A 15,406-nucleotide genomic window follows, 5' to 3' on the forward strand; every position below is an offset into this window, starting at 1 on the left:
GTAACATATATCTATCCGTCTTTCTTTCTGTTTTCTTTTGCTCTATTTTTCCTTCTTTTCTTTTTTTCTTTTGTTTATATAATTTTTTTAAATAATTATATTTTCTATCACTCTATATTTCTCTTGTTTTTTTTATATCCACATCTCCTTCTTTTCTCAATTTGTATTTTAGCATTTGAAGAAACAGACAGACGAGTATTCCGTCTGCGAAAACAATTGTAATGGGCTGAGGTTTTATTTTAAGATTGTAAAATAAACACCCACACGCACACACACACATATATATATATATATATATATATATATTATATATATATGATGAGAGATAGAGAGAGAAGATAAATAGAAATCCCCAGATATATTAAAGGATCGCTAAACGTACACAGCAACATAATAAAATAATTACTAGAACATTATAAACATGCTTTGAATGAATTATTAGTATTCTGGTTCTTGTTTGATGGGAAAAGATAAGCGACCGTGAGCCTGGTCAGTATTAACTGTTTGACTATTCGCGAATATAAGGTGCAAAACACCGTAGGCCTCAGGGGTTAAAGGTGATAGTGTAGAGTCGCAACCTTTGATTCACAATGGGTTTCTTGCATAGGTACCCGTACGAGCGTAATTATTATCCCTCGAGACTACAATAGAGGTTGTTGAGACTAAATAGAGGGTTGTTGAAACCGGAAAGAGACGGTGGTAAGGAGGATATCCATTCGAATTTATGATCTGAATATGACAAGTTCCAGTTGAATTGCTTTCATAGCACCGTTAGCCTTTGTAGATGTAAGCAAAGTTGAAGTGGTTGCTTCTATAATTATTTAGTTCTCGAAATCTTTTTAGAAGTTTCTTTATTAGATGTTTTATTATTTCTCCATGTCGCAATATTGGTTCTCTCTATCGCTGCAAATCCTTTCTACCAACTATGGTTATCCTTTACCTCTACAAATCTATTATAAGGCCATGAATTGCCTGCTCTTGTTTTACTTTAGCTAGTGAATCTTTATTAAAATTGAATGGTCTTGATGAGACACAAAAACGTATCTTTACTTTGATTGGTTCCACCTTTACTTCTTCACGGCAACCTTTCTCTAACTAACGTGATCTTGTTTGTTTCGATCGTTTCTACAAATACTCTAATGGCTTGTGTTCTTCAGAAGTGTTTGATATACTACCTGGTTCCTTTCTTACTATGCGTTTGATTCTCAGTTCAATTGACTGTTTTGATACTTTATTGTAATATAGCTTCATATTCCAGAAGCTTCATTTGGAAGAACTGTAAGATGGCATACTCGCTTCCTGCTGATGATTTCATTCTACTGCTAGCCTCGATTTTTTCAGACCTTAGGTCACTAGGTATCAATAATGCAATAATCATATATTTTGTCTTCTAATTCAATACATTAAGTTCCTTCACACCGTGTCTGGGGCAATTTTTCTATTTAAAAGAACTGCGAAAAGCAAAGACAACAACAAAATCACGACGGTCAAATATTACATGTCGTACTAATTCACCCGAACTTACTTTTATTCTTTTGAAATTTTACTTTTGAATTAAGCATGTGATAATTTTTCCTAAACAATTATGAGCCATACACATTTAAGCCAAGAGACGCTTAATACTCTGTGTGAACAATGTTGGGAGTTCTCTCCTCAAGCGGAATTGTGCGTGATTACAAGACTTGGTTCTGCTTGTTGTTTTAGTATTTCACTTATTCCGCTGAAACTGTATTCTATTTTTATATGTGTCCTATTCAACCTATGTCCACGCTATTATTTATTTTATTTTATTTATTTATTCTCTTGCAAAAGTCTCGGCCATTTTGTTTCGAATGAAAATCTAATGGATTTAAGAATCAAATTATCAAATAGGTTCTCCCATGTGAACCAGTAGACCACACATTCTGCAAACCTCACTGAAAAAATGGGTCTGCTCCCTAACCCTTCTATCCTAATGATCAAGCATAATTTTCGCTTTTTTATTGTTAAAGATTATTTTTGCCATTTCATTTTTTTTTCTTTTCCTCTCCGATAGGAACCAAAGATGGGTTCTGGCATGATAACTTTTGCATGGCGATGGAGGGGCTCAGGTTTGCATAGCAAACTGTGCAATTACCATAGAGCATAACTTGGTAGACTTTGTGTGACACACAGACCCATTCACACATAAACAGACGCATTCAATGACGTACACACAATAACACACCCATAAGTGTGACAGCTGGCTTGGGTATTTTATTTAATTTTATTTTATCTCATATTTTTCTTGTCGAACGGAGATAATTGCAAAAAAGATATTGGGTTCTATTTACGGCTAAATTATTTTGACCGCTTCCCCTACCATAACGCCATAAAGGCTAACGTTGCTAGCTACACGTCCATCGATTTAAATCTTATTTCCTACGCACGAATTATATTGAGAAAAAAATAATAATTGCTTCCAAGAGGTTCTAAAGTTAGATCATGGGACATGCACTCACAACAATCCGCACACACACATACACACTTCCTCTGTTTGTTCTCATACAATCTCTCACGCTCAAACACACACAGGCATACATCCACATACACGTATCTATAGTACAGTTTTGTCTTTTAATCATACAAACATTATTAGCTACATATGTGCATACATGTTTCCGCTGCTTTTACTTAGGAAATCCAATGAATTTTAGAATATTATAATAAGCACAATTTGTTTTCTGCTATACATTATTAGAATGTTTATCCTTTGGTTGCTATTGACACTAAAAACATAGAAGTTTCACTATAGTTACATCAAGGAAACTACAACAATACTATTTCCCTTTCTCTCTCGCTCTCTTCATATATATATATACATATATATATATATATATATATATACATATATATATATATATAGAGAGAGAGAGAGGGAGATAGACAGAGAGAGAATTTTATTCATTCTATAAATATGAAAAATTATGACGTGAAGTGGTTACATTTCAAATCCAAAGAATTTCATGTAAGACAAAGAATACATTTGAAATATTATAACTCCTTATCCTATAGAATTTCGAAGTCTGCCATCTCTTTAGAGGAGAAAATATTAGCAAATAATTATAATGGTTTGCATCTTATTTGCTAAAGTCAGTGAAAAGACATGGAAAATCACAAGTAAAAGTTTTTTTAAGCATTTAAATCTCATGGAGAAACGAAAAAAAATAACATCCAAATTGCATGGTAAAATCCGAAGTGAAGGTCTCTGTGAAATAAAGTGATCCAATCTGTATTTTGAGTAATCCACATCACACGGTAACATTCGGAAATAGGCATTTTTCCTGGATAAATAATCTGAATATATATAAATATATATATATATATATATATATATATATATATATAAGAGTTTATATGTTCAAGGACCTTAAAGTATATCCGATGATGAGGCCCCAGCTCGCGGGCTTTGGGAAGTGTGGAACCACTCCTTAATTGCAATTGCTCCAAGGTACACTCTGCCACAGAGTGGTAGTACTTGTTAGGCCCCTACTATGGGTCAAATAAAAACATACTTGAAAAAAAAAACGAAAAATATTCTCGTAAAAAAATGTTTTTCAATATCACTGGATTCCGCATTAAATCACGTGAAAAGTGTTGATATGCCGTAAAACAAAAACAAACAACAGCCAATTCTAGTAAAACACTAATATTTGTTCGAAATCATTTTGCTAAATAGCACATACAGAGAACATATTAAGAAATGTATTTAAGGGAGATTAAGAAATGGGGATGATAATTGAAAGAAAAAGAAAGGATATGATAATTGTATTTGGATTTTTATATCACTTCCCATTATGCTGAACCAAAGAGAGGGAGCATTGTAGTCATCCACATAGAATACTCTTTTGCGGCAGCTAATCAGTGCGGCTACAAATGTAACTGCCTATAGCCAGGATCGAGCCCCGCCCGCCAAAATGACAGCCAAGGCGTTTCACCATTGTGCTATACGACTGCTGATTTGAGGGTAATGAATTAACGATGTTTTGACATCGTCCAAATGCCTCCGCTCGATATGTTTACACAAAGAGCGTCGCTTAATACGCTAATGACAGTTTGTATATCACTTCCCAATATGCTCTACCCCAGATAGGGAGCATTATAGTTATCTACATAGAATAATGTTTCGCTGTTTCATAGGTCATCAGTGCGGCTATACGAGTAGGCCTTCCGGTGACATTGTAACATGGGGCGGACTCGCTAATGCACATCCATGAGAAGTGACGCCACCGGTAGGTAGTAAACAAGTTATAAGGAAAAAACCAAGTCATATATCTGGACAGAGTCGAGATAACGTTCGAAATCTCGAGAGAAACGTGAAGAACATTCCTGTTCTATTGTCCACTTGTGAATGAGGCCACAACGCAATTAAAGTGTCCAATGATACATCATCAGATTCGAAACCAAAACATTCAACTACCATTTTTTTTTACACAGTGATCGTCACTGATCAAGGCCCGGAAGCCACTCATGGATAAGGGTTATTGCAAGTACAGTACGTTAGTGTGGAGATTTGATGAAGTGTTTACTTAAGGGGGCGGTTCATTAGGAATTTGTATACATTGGACTTGAAGACATCCAAGTTAAAGTCCCGTGGGAAGCAGACAGACGGAACAGAGTTCCACAGGCGTGCAGTTCTAAGAAAGAAGCTTTGTTCATGGAATCCGCGTTTTGATTTAGGCACAGATATAGAGTGGGGGCAATTTTTCACAGTGGATCCAGCTGGACGGGTGTTTTTCGTGAAAGATTGACGATGCGGGACCAGAGATTGGAGTTCAGACGAGCACCTGCCATGGAAATAACGATAAAACAAAGATAGGCTTGCAACGTCTCTTCTGTGGGAGAGAGGTTGCAGGGTAGAGAAAAGGGCATCCCCCACTAAGCAACGATGTCGATTTTGTACTCTGTTTTTAGCAGCTCCTGCCCAGATATGGCAACAGTATTCCATCCTTGGACGTACTTGGCTTTTATATAGATAGAGAATTTCATCAGTAGTGAGATATCTTCTGGAGCGGTAGAAGGATCCCACCATCTTTCCAGCGACCTTGGCAACAGACTAGATGTACGTGTTCCATTTCAGATCAGGAGTAAAGGTCAAACCCAGAAGCTTGTCAAAACACGGGGCCTCACCCAGACGAGAGTCGTCCATCAAAATTGATGCCAGATGGGGATCAGAGCGTTGATGATGTAAGGATAGTAGTTTGGTTTTTGATGCATTAAAGGTAACCAGCCACATCTCCCCCCCCCCCTGAACCACGCGCTCGAGATCAGAGGAGAGAGAATCAGAGAGAACTTTGTCATTTACAGCCTTTGATGTGTTGCCGTAGATGATCGTGTCATCAGCATAGATGTCAACGAATGATGTAAGTATATGTTTAGGGAGGTCATTGATGTAGATGAGGAAGAGAGTTAGGCCTAGAATTGACCTCTGAAGGACTCCAGCATTTATATTGCAGGCCTCCGATACTTTATACCATACTTTATATATATATATATATATATATATATATATATATATATATATATATATATATACACGAACAAACAATTAATAATACATGTTAAAAAACACTTTGAAATGAGTAAAAACATGTTTAATCTGAAAAGAAAACACTAGATAGGTAGATAGACCTAAATCCCCGGAGTTTCGAAGAAATACTTTCTTTCTCATCAGAGGGTAGGAATTAGCAAAATGCGGGATCGGATTTTGCATGCAAAAGTATTTGATGAAACAATAAGTAAGTCAAAGATCTTACTTGAAAACAAAAAAATGTGAAGCAGAAGGAATATGGTGAAGAAAATGTGATTATACATGAATGGATATTCTGGTGGAAGATAAATAATCAAGTGACGGTAAAATCCAAATATATAACTTAAAGAAAGTTAATTGAATTTCCATTTGCATAAGTAAAGTTCCAGGTAATCCCGAAATTGGAAGAAGATGGTCCATAATAATCAAAAGGCAGAAATCCATTAAAAAATTCACAAAATGTGTGCAAGGAAAAAAGGAAAACATTCCAATATATTAATAAAAGAAAAATAAGATATGCTTTTCACTCTACTGCCGAGATATAAATATTATATATATATATATATATATATATATATATATATATATATATATATATATATATATATATATATATATATATTACTATCTTTAAAAACATGTATGAGAAAATTGACAACGTCCTACCTGCTTATCGTTCAGATTATATTCATGTCTGTGGAGAAAATGTGGAGTGTGGAATTGTTAACTCACTCAAACCAGACCGATTATAAGGGGAGGTTCTGTCATAATTTTTCCATTGCTTATGACCTCACTCAGATTGTTCACGAACCCACCCGTTTGCTCGATACTGACGGGCAGTATGCAAGTTTCCTAGACCTTTTTTCTCACAACTTGTGCTGAACTGTGTTTAGCTTCCGTTCTGTCTCCACTTGGATCTTCCGACCACTCTGTTGTATCAGTTAAGATAAAAATGAAATGCAATAAATACTCAGATGTACCTCTCCATCGTACAGCATAGTGGTACTCTATGACTTACTGGGATAGCTTCCGTACATTTGTACAAAATCTACCTATGCGTCCCATGTTTAAAAAGGAGGTGTCCTCTATAGTATCAGACCTGACGGAATGATAAATTGTAGGTATAGACCGTTTCATACCCTCGGAAAAATTCCAGCAAAAATTTAACAGCCAACCGTGGTTCTCTCCAGAATGTACTACTGCCATTGCGCACAGAAATCACTTTTTACATTGCTTCCAACGTATTAGATGTACTGAGACAAAAGCTACTTTCATGACTGCCAGCAACCACTGTAAAACAGTTACAAAGAACGACAGAGAGTTATATGCTCAGTCCGTTTAGTCCAAAGTAGATGAGCAGCGGCTTGGTTCCCACCAGTTTTGGCAAATAGCAAACCGAATCCTGAACAGAAACGTGTGCTCTATCTCAACTATCATCAATGGACATGAGGTAATCTCGTCAGCATCAGACAAAGACTAACTCTATGCCAAGAACTTTGCAGCTAATTCTACCCGTTGTGACCAAGGCCACCAAGCTCCCATATTTCTCCTGCATCAGAAAACACGCTATGTGATATACAAATATCTGTACATGATGTTGTCAAGCTAATCCAAAACCTTAATTAAAGTAAAACAACCGTCCCTGATGGTATTCCAATTATAGTATTCAAAAAACTTCAACCAGAAATAGCACCCATCCTTACAAAACTGTTTAAACGTTGCTTTAAGGAGTATTGCCTTCCATCATCATGGAAAATCCCATCAGTATGGCCTGTATTTAAGAATTCAGGTTATCGCTCATATCCCTCTCAGTATAGGCCGATAAGTCTCCTGTGCGTCATGAGTAAGTTGCTGGAATCTGAGTTAAATAGAGAAGTAATCAACCATCTCAGAAAAAATAACCTTCTTAGTGACACGCAATATGGTTTCTGTTCTACTAGATCTACAGCAAATGTGCATACAATTAAATCTCATAGGATTAGCGAATCTCTCGACGGAGGCTTCGTTTCTAGGGCAATTGCTCTGGCCATATCAAAGGCTTTTCATATACTATGGCATAAAGGTTTAATTTGTGATCTCCAGCTACTGTATAGCTGGAAATGTCTTCTCAGTTATTAAATCATTTTTCTCTGATAGGTTCATAAGAGTAGTGGCTGATGGGTAGAATCAGAAGCTCTCAGTATAAATGCTGAAGTCCCCCAGGGGTCTATCCTGTGTCCAACTCTCTTCCTGATCTATATCAATGATCTTCCAAATCACATTCTTACATCATTCGTAGACATTTATGCTGATGGCACGACTATCTATGGTAGCACATCTAAGACCGTAAACGACCAAGTTCTCTCTGATTATCTCTCCTCTCATATTGAGGATTTGGTACAGTGAGGAAAGGAGTGGCTGGTTACTTTTAATGCATCTAAAACCAAGCTTTTATCGTTACATCATCAACGCTCTGACCCCCAGCTGGCATCAATTGAAATGAATCACTCTCACCTTGAGGAGGCCTCATGTTTGACAAGCTTCTGTACTTGACCTTTACTCCTGATCTTAAACGGAACACGTACATCAAATCTGTTGCCAAGGCCGCTGGAAAAATGGAGGGATCCTTCTATCGATCCAGTAGATATCTCACTGCTGGTACAATTCTCTATCTATATAAGAGCCAGATACGCCCAGGGATGGAATACTGTTGTCACATCTGGACAGGAGCTGCTAGAAAGGACTTGTCCTGTCTTGATAGAGTTGAAAATAGACTCCGTAGCCTCGTATGGGATGTCCTTTTCTCTTCCCTGCAACCTCTTTCTCACAGAAGAAATGTTGCGAGTTGGTCTCTGCTTTATCGTTATCTTAATGGCAAGTGTTCGGCTGAGCTCCATTTCATGGTCTCTCCTTGCCAAACTTTCACAAGAAACACTCGTCTAGCAGAAATCACTATCAATAATTTCCTCCACTCTTTATCTGTACCTAAGCCTAAACGTAGATTCCATGAGCAAATCTTCTTTATTAGAACTACACGCCTATGGAATTGTCTTTCGTTTTCCTGATTTCCAGCTGATAACAATATGATTGTCTTCAAGTCTAAAGTAAACAAGTTTTTGATTAGCCGTTCCATATATGTTAACAAATTCACCGAATTTCCATTATAACGATTACTATATTGCCCAATGTTTACTGTACACTCTTTAACACTTATCCTCGAGTGGTCCCAAGGTCTTGATAAGTGGTGATGCCCATTTAAAAAATCCCATTGATTACTACACTCAATAGGCTTTATTCTCGAGTAATACACGGGTTTTTATAACTCGTGACTTCTATGTACAACAATCAATTCTTTTAATGTTTTAGAATTACCAAGAGTGATTAATATTTTAAGAGTCACTAAATTTGCTATTCGAGATGCCATGGACTATAGAGGTACAGACATTTATAGTTGAGGCATATTTTCGACTGAAGTATATCTACACAGCTCAATTGCAATTCAAAGAACGCTTCGCAAGTCGTTAATATCATGCCCTCTCAATTATTTACAAATGGGTCAACAAGGTCAGAACTCAGGAGACTGTGCATAAGCCCAATGGTAAATACACTAACCGTTAATCACACTGTATCTGCAAGGATGAGCCCCATCATTGCTGAAGTTAGAAACCATGATCTTATTTGAAGTACATTTTTCATGACCAGTAGAACAAAGAGTTTTTAGTAGCAAAGTGTTGAAACTTTACAAATGTCTGTTACATAAGCTTGAACTACAGTAGATCATGTTTTGGGCGAACTCTTAAAAATTATAACGCTATTCGATTTTTGATGATGCTCGTTTTTTTTTTTTTGTTAACCTATAGATTGATAGATAGATAGATAAAAAAGGTAGAACGTGACAGAGAGAGAAAGAGAGTGCGCGAGAAAGAGAGGGAGAGAGATAAAGAGAGAAGTGAATACTTAGGTACCGAAAAGAAAGAGAATTAAGGAAAGTTATATAGAGAAAAAGAGTTAGTTATTTTCTCATCTCATTAGACAATCTCTCTCTTTCTTTTTTCTTTCGCGTTCCCCTCATTTTCTATTTATCCCCTTGTTTCACTATCTTTCGCTGACCGTCTTAGTTGAAACACGACACCAAGGAGAGACCGTCCTACCACTGTCAACCACGACGGTCGTTAGAAAGGACTCCATCCAATTTCTCCTCATAGACCCCGAAAGGGGGTCAATTGCCACGTGTGCCAAACACCCCTCAATTTATCCGCCCCCCCACGTTCGTCGACTCCACCTTAAACCTTCACCCTTACCTCTACGGCACGTTTTCTTCCCTAACCCTCTACCCTCCACAACTCAAGTGTCGTGACTGTCCCGTTTGGAAAAAAAAGCAACTACTTACAGGAGCAGATGGGCTCCTGAAACAACAACCCCGACTCCCCCTTTTGTCGTTTCTTGACATGCTCATGTGATGCACGTTCTACGCCTGTTCGAAACGAGACGCAGGGGCATGGAAGGAATGCAGAGTAACTTCCCTTTCATTTTCTTTCTCTTTTTTTGATTTTCCAACATTTACCGCGTTTCTCGCCTCAACCAAAAACATTAAAATACATCTACATTTATTCATTTAAGTTTTTAGCAGAAAGTTCTAAGGCTTCTGATTTCATATCAGGCTCCTTCTTCTTCTTCTTCTTCTTCTTATTATTATTATTATTATTATTATTATTATTATTATTATTGTTATTATTAATATCATCAATACAGTAGTAGCTTTAACGTGCGTATGCGTAAGTTTTTCACTGTTTACAGATTATGCATTATTCGACCGAGAAATCCTGTTTATTAAAAAAGAGGATTAAAGTGGTAACATACTAGGCACATAAAATTAGTATATAGATAAGCTAAGTCAACGTTCGTAGTAGTTGACCTAGCATCATTTTTAATGTGTGGGGTCTCCGAATCACCAAAGACGCAGTGTAAGACAAAAAAAAATACAAAAAAAAAAAAAAGAGAAAAAACTAATATCGTTTTTCGCCCGTATGTGAAACTAAAATCTCCTTTCTTGCTCTTTTGGCTAGGTTCCAAGGGTAGTATCTCCCATAGCCAAAGTTGGTTTCCATTCGCGCCAGTATATATATATATATATATATATATATATATATATATATATATATATATATACACACACAGACACACACACAGACACACACACGCACACACACACACACACGCACACGTATATAGTATGGCTTCCTTCCGTCTTGACAGACTATGGATATCCACTGTGAGAGTGCATACGGGTGACATTTGTGTGGTAAGAGTTACGTAGTATTTACCCATGTCTCTCCATGTATGTTGCATACCAGTGGAAAGTTGAAGTAAAGGACGACTGGAAACAATGCTTATAGAATTCCCAAATGGTTATCCAGCTGGTACTAGCTAGGCTCAAAGTTGCTTAACTTCGGTGATCTATCGAGAACCGGTGTGTCAATGTGATTATGCCGATTACACCCCCAACACCCCCACACACACATACACACACACACACACACATATATATATATTATATACACACAAATTTGTAGTATTCCGAATTATACTGGGTTAATATAATTCAGTAATTGTTAATCTATATATATATATAAAAGCGAAGATGTGTGTTTGTATGTTCGCTTTTTGTGTATGCCCAGAAAAGGCTTTTTTCAGAGAAGCGCTCAGTTGGCTCACAACTTCGTAAAACTGTTTATATCACATATAAATCATAATATTTTCGAGTTAACAACGAAGTTCGCCTGTCTATTTAATTTGCTCGACTTCGGGAAGATAAATATTAAACAGTTTTCGCTCGCCGCATGTGGATTAGGCTTTTTCCTATAATAAAAGCGACACAAATTCTGGCGGTATTTTTTTGGTTGCCATCGTCAGAAATGTCCGAAAGCAATCAGCTTTGATTAATGTACAATTATTTTCCTTATATCAGACAATTGCTATTCAAATGAGACAATGGGAGCTGGTTCCCCCCCCCAACATCTTCGGAAAATAAAAATAAAAACCCCGCAGTCAAAGTTGACCTCATTAAGACATTAAAACCTGCACTTGCAAATTCGAAGTAATTAAACAAATTCAAACGTATTTCCGTTAGTAAGTCGCGGTGGCCCAATGGTAAACGTCGTATGATTTTTTTTCACACTTTAATATCCAACTTTGTTTCAAGGGTTCGGGATCGATCCACATACTCACCTACCAAAACTTGTTTTATTTAACCCCTCCCGGAGTCTTGATTTACCTCCAAACACCCGGGCAACGCCGGGTATCCCCCGCTAGTATACTAATAAATTTAAGCCAAAAAAGACAGATAGCTTAACCAGTAAGCTACAAAATTATCATATTTCATGAATGAGCATTCATATACTGTTTTAACAAAAACCACGACTTCAATAAATGGAATGATAGCAACAAAAAGTGTATTTCATTGTTAGTTACAATTGTTTCAAGACCACTTGGACAAATTAAAACATTATGTCGTTTGAAAATGTTCACGAGAACAGACTTCCTCAGACTTATTAAATAAAAATTCCTTAAAGTTCGTATCGGGATTTTGCTCGGTTTATTTGCAAAAATATCTGCATGTTTATACTGCACTTACGTGGTTTCGTAACGATTAAACTTAGTTGATAACTCCGATCTAATAAATAATAACATTAACAATTAAAAATGGAAAAAGAAGAAATTAAAAAAAGAAAAAATATATAAATATTAAAAAAAAGTTTAATTAAAAAAAGAAATATAGAAATCTAATTTAATAAATCGATAAATCGTATTGATAAAACATATTTAATGGTTGTAATGGTAACATAGTTTGAGATTTAGTTTGAAATTCGTTTTTTTTTGTAATAAAATATATAAATCTTTAAAAATATTTTGCAAACGATGCGACAAAGTAAAGTGTTCCCGCTTGTTTTCCTTTCCTTATATAGAAAATGTTTCTTTTCCTTAATGTTTCATTGTTGAAGTGATTTTTTTTATAAGCCTGAAGAAAGGGTGTTTTTGTGAACATTTTCAAACGACATATTGTTTGAATTTGTCGAACTGGTCTTGAAACAATTGTAAGTTACAATGAAATACACCTTTTGTTGCTATTATTCCATTTCTTGAAGTCGATTTTTTTGTCAAAACAATATATATATATATATAAATATATATATGTATATATATATATATATATATATATATATATATACATGCTTACATACATATATATGGGTGTACGTCTGTGCATGGATTTGACACTGCATTTGTTACACTCTTCTCCTAAGTAAGGAGCACAGTCTAGAATTAGATACTCATGTCAAAGTACATGTATGTGAGGAGTTTAATATGCCCAATATCCTGAGATATGGTTCTCGATTTCTTCACATGAAGCTGGTCGAAAAACATACATCTTTCTCTGTGTTGTATTTCGCAACACAGACATCTACATTCAAAATTATTTTCCCAGATGGTGAAGACCAACGATCCCTACTTTTACATTTGTTTCTTACCTAAATTCCCGAGGAATGTATCACAAAGGCCCTTAACGCCGTCATAATCGGTGACCTCGTGGTAGGTTCTCGATTTCAAGCTGAAAAAAGGCTGATCAAACTGGCAAGATACTTCATAAAGACCCTCGGTAAGCCATGATAGAACATATCAGAGATGCACCATGTACAAATATATTTTTCTCCTTACTAATCACTGTGCCAATGAGATAAACTGAATGGTGCAAAGCGCGCATGAAGTGCATGTTCCACAGGGAAGTATTATAACAAGCTCCACTCTCTCATAATTTTCACTGCACATTTTGCGGATACCATTATTCAAATATAGCATACATTCCGTTGATTCAACTCCAAAGCGGAAGCACATACTCAAATCATTATAAAAGTGAAATAGCTAAAAGAATTACTGTATGAAAACAATTACTTTAATAGAATGTGGTCTGATAAACTCAAAGAATTTTACTCCCTCAACGTGTATTCCCTCGCAGAAAAGCAAAGAAAAGTGCAAACCTTTACTCTTAACACCCTTAAATGTTGGACACATCTAATTGGATTTTTTCTTCTTGGATTGTAAGACTTTGAATTAGGTATCTATTTCTTGTTTCCCTTAATGTATTAATCTGTAGAAGTTAAGATGTTTTGTGGACAGCCATCTCGCTGCTTAAGTCATTTAGCCCTTTGCTAGACACAATCTAAAATAGAATACACTAACATACGAGTTGTCATATGCCTTATTTTGGAATGAAAATAGGCAACAAGTTCCCTTTCATATTCAATGTATTTGCCTAACTTTTACACCTCGATATCAGCTGAGACAGAAACATATACAACCTGTTTCACATGTCAATTCTTTTGATATTTCGTCTCCTTGCTCTGATAAGCATATTTGTTTGCATCTCAATGCCCCAATGGATTTTGCGAGCTACATTTTATAGAACTGCCTTTACTGGTTTGTGTGTAAACCATTTGTATTAGTTTCCAAACACAAATATATATATATATATATATATATATATATATATATATATATATATATATATATAAAGTAGGTAGTAGTTTGCTTGAAGCATTGTTGATAAAGAAATATATAGAATTTCTTTTTTCGAGCCAAATACAATGCGGGGAAAGACCGGAATTATGAAAGCAAAGAAAGAAAAACAAACAAATGTAGACGGGTGTGCTTGAGTAGAGGAGTGTCTAGCCTTTATTCGTCTATCTTTCCTCACCTCAATGTATAATTATTTATAACCAAGTTGCTGGTATGTCCGGTGTGTGTAACGTCCGTGGGTGGTATGGAACTTTGATTAATTTCGAGAGAAAGGAACCTCTCTTTTTCAAAAGACAAAAGTGGATTCAAGATGTGGAAAAGAACGCGACTTTAAAAATTATTCTCTCTCTCTTTCTCCCTCTCTCTCTCTCTATATATATATATATATATTTATATATATACATATATAAATTACACTATTGTTACGTTCTAAGATGCAAATATTTATGTGTCACACAAAACAACTCATCCAGCAAGTAAAGATTTCGACGATTTTTTACAGTTTTTACGTAGTAAAAATGATTATTATTATATCGTTATCGTCTCCTTTCGTGCATATACTCTTAAGAAAAATTAGATATTCTTTGTTTAGAAATAAATAAGTTCATGACAATATATTGCTGCCAGATGAAAATAAGTTAGTAGAAGACGCAACATCGTGTGTTCGTTCAGGCAGACATCTTTGTTCATATTGTAAAAATAGACATATTTTATTTAACATATGAATTAAAGTGTTTTAAATTCTTTGATACTACAAAGAATTGACTTATTATTATTATTATTATTATTATTATTATTATTATTATTATTATTATTATTACTTTATTCATATAATATTCATTTAGAGGAAGACTTCCAATCTCTAGCCGAATGGACAAAAACTTGATAGCCACATTAATGCTGCCAAGACTAAGCCTGTGTCCTCCCATAATTACAAGGAAGCTATGGTTAAAGATACATGCATTGTAAGTACTGCATTCAAATTCCTCACCTAACGTTTTCGGGGAATATTAATTAAAACATATACATTGCCAGAGCCGCTACGAAAAATGCGCTCTCTCTCTCTCTCTCTCTCTCTCTCTCTCTCTCTACGGTCTATAAATTTCCTTACACCTGTAAGTATCCTGTATCTCTTAAAGGTCATCAGTCACACATGTATGGAGTATTGTTGTCATATTTATACAGGTGTTTCTGTTACTAGTCTCTTGCTTCTGACAGGCTTTTAAAAAAGAATAGCCTACCTGACGATTCCTGAACAGTCATCACAGTTTCACCCTCTGTCCTATCGACGAAATGTACCATGCC

The sequence above is a fragment of the Euprymna scolopes genome, chromosome 34 (genome assembly GCF_053919585.1).
Source record: "Euprymna scolopes isolate OS-2025 chromosome 34, ASM5391958v1, whole genome shotgun sequence".
NCBI lineage: Eukaryota > Metazoa > Mollusca > Cephalopoda > Sepiida > Sepiolidae > Euprymna > Euprymna scolopes.